A 3,100-nucleotide genomic window follows, 5' to 3' on the forward strand; every position below is an offset into this window, starting at 1 on the left:
ACAGAAGTTTGTAGTTAACATGTTTAACCTATATATAATATAGAAAAGTTAATATCTAATATAGAGTCTTATGCACAATTTGCAAAATCAATATCTGATTTATCTGAAGAAAATATACAAATATTATAAGTTCTCAATTAGTGGTTTTCAGAATGGGTACATCTGTTTCTTCTAGTTTGATTTAAGTGAACCTCTTAAACTATTCAATCACATAAAACAACAAAACTTGGGGAACAAAGAGATCCTAGTCTCTAGTTGTTGCGTCTCCATAACCTTTTATAAGCAGCAACTAGTTTAGTTATGCCTCTTTTAGTATATCCGTAGTCAATTGTGTCGTAAATTTACTAAGTATCTATCTTGGCTCATACACAATGTCAATTTACTAAGTTAAGAATGAGGAGATAAGTTCAATTGTAGGAACTATCTTTACTTCATCATTTAATCAAAATTAAAAAATCTAAATATTTATATTTAACTACCTTTATTTATAATCCTTGATAACCCCCAAAATTAAGAGACTTCTCCTTATTATTTAATTGCATGTCCATACAAACATATAATATTTCATCATTTTTATTTTTGGGTGTAAATCTAATATTCCCATCATCTGTATAACTTTATTATATTATATATTAGATGGTTGTCCACGCGATACGTGAATTTCTTTATATACTAGGTGCTTCCCATGCAACGCGTGGGTTGTGGTGTAGTTGGCACTTTTTTGATTTTTTTGGTATTTTTCGTTTTCTCTTTTGTATTATTTTGTTTTAATTAGGCATATACAAGCTTTTCAGTCACTTGTATTTATATACTATATGTTTATACCACTTCGTTTAGATGTATACAATTGTGGCGCTTATTTTTTATGAATTATGAGGATGTTGTTTCTTGCTTTTGAGGATCCAATCTTATCATTAACTGATATTGTTCCCAGTACATTTATTGTATTTTAGACTTTCTAATTAACTGCTTATGTAAACCCTTCATACGTTGATGTTACAATAATAAGTTATTTTTTTAAAAAAATTATCTTCCGTGTAAGTGATTATGTTTGTATGCCCATGTTTTGGTCTAATATCAATAAGATCGTTTCTGTTTTTCTTTAGTTGACTTTGAAACCAATTTTGAGTTAAGCAAATAATGGGTTATGGTGTTAATAAGTAATATAAATTCTTATGTATATATATTGTATATCTATGACTATAAGTTTAGCTAACTAAAAAATTCTGTAATATTTAAATATAATCTTGAACATATATATATATATATATATTGTGGAAGGAATGTTTGGAATTATTGGATAGAAGTTATGTTTGAGTTAAATGACCTTTTATGCTTTTAAAGTGAGTTAAATATTAATAAATTTTTATATGTGTCTTGATTTTTTTTTAAAGGAATACCAAGTGTTTCCTTCCAAATTGAAGTGACATAGTATTTTAGTTTTCTTATATGATTTTATGAACTTCAATGTAAAGGTTTTTCAAAGTAATTATAAGTACACTCACACTGATTGAATTATAAAATTTGGAGAAATGTTTATTTCGATTAATCATCTGCTCTTTTAAATATATTAAATAAGTATGTTGTTGTTCCTACAAATAGGACAACATATATTATAGTTTAACCATGGAGTTAAGCAATGGAAATGCCGAAATGGAACTTGTGATTGCAAGAAAAAATGCGTATATATATTATGTTACATATTGATCGTTTAAAAATGAATAGGAACATCTAATTCTCAAATAAAGTTGATTTTAATTTAACTCTGCAAATTTAAAAAATAAATATGAATAGATTAGAAAGGCAAGAAATATAAAAGAAATATATTTCTTTTTATATAAATAAAATAAAAATTGAAAACAATGTTAAATATATATAATACTTTCTAAATTAAAATATAGAGTCAGACTCTTACAAGTTACAACACATATAAGATATAATAACATTTGATATTGGTGGGAGAGGAGGAGAGAATGATTACTATAAGATGGTAATCCAAATTAGATAATGGAGATGAATCTTTAAAAAATAGAACAATGTAAAAAAAAATATATATATATATATATATATATAATACTTTCTAAATTAAAATATAGAATCAAACTCTTACAACATATATGAGAGAAAACAACATTTGATATTGGTGGGAGAGGTGGAGAGAATGATTACTTATAAGATAATAATTCAAATTAGATAATGGAGATGAATCTTTTAAAATAAGAACAATGTAAAATATATATCTCATGTCGTCTCTAAAATTAAAATTTAGCATTAAAAATTTACAATGATATTTCATTTGTTTTTTACAACCCGTACAAAAAAATAAGAAATGATTTGAGGTATTGTAGAAGAGAATGAGAGAATGTGAAAATGAGATAGTAAAAGAATGCCAATATGAGAGAATGAGAGATTGAGAGAATGCTTATTTATATGATAAGAAATGATGGAAGTTACATTTAGAATTATGGAGTTATAATAGTAATTTATTGTGTTTGAATAAAATTGAGTGGTAGAATATGATTAATGCATAATTTATTTTATTTTCAGTTATAATTTTATTTTAATGTGTGAGTTAAATGTATTGTGTTTATTGGATCTTAATATTGTTTAAAGCAATTAGAAAAAAAAATAAAAAAATAAAAAAATTAGAAAATATTAAATGAAAATCAACCAATAAGGAGAGACCAAAACCTTACTTTTATATATATGATATATTGCTTTAAACTTTGAAATGAAAAATATATTATAAACAATAATTTTATATGAGAAATATATTAATTTAGCCAACCAAAATAATTAAAAAAAGTAAAATTTAACCAAAAATATTTTCTCTTGAAAGATAAATAAGTTAGTAGGAGGAATGAATTAATGTACAATTATTGGATAGGAGTTACATTTGAGTTAAATGGAGTTACATGCCATTAATTATAAATAAATATTTTAATTTTTTATAACCTAAAATAAAAGGAATACCAAGTGGCCGAATCAAAATTCACATGATTTGGTTGTTTGTTGATATAAACTCAACACTTACACATAATATTTCAAAATAAAAAAATATTACTTTTGAAGTGACAAACTAAATTAGTTTTCTTATAAA

Source organism: Camelina sativa, chromosome 6 (assembly GCF_000633955.1).
Source record: "Camelina sativa cultivar DH55 chromosome 6, Cs, whole genome shotgun sequence".
Classification (NCBI taxonomy): Eukaryota; Viridiplantae; Streptophyta; class Magnoliopsida; order Brassicales; family Brassicaceae; genus Camelina; species Camelina sativa.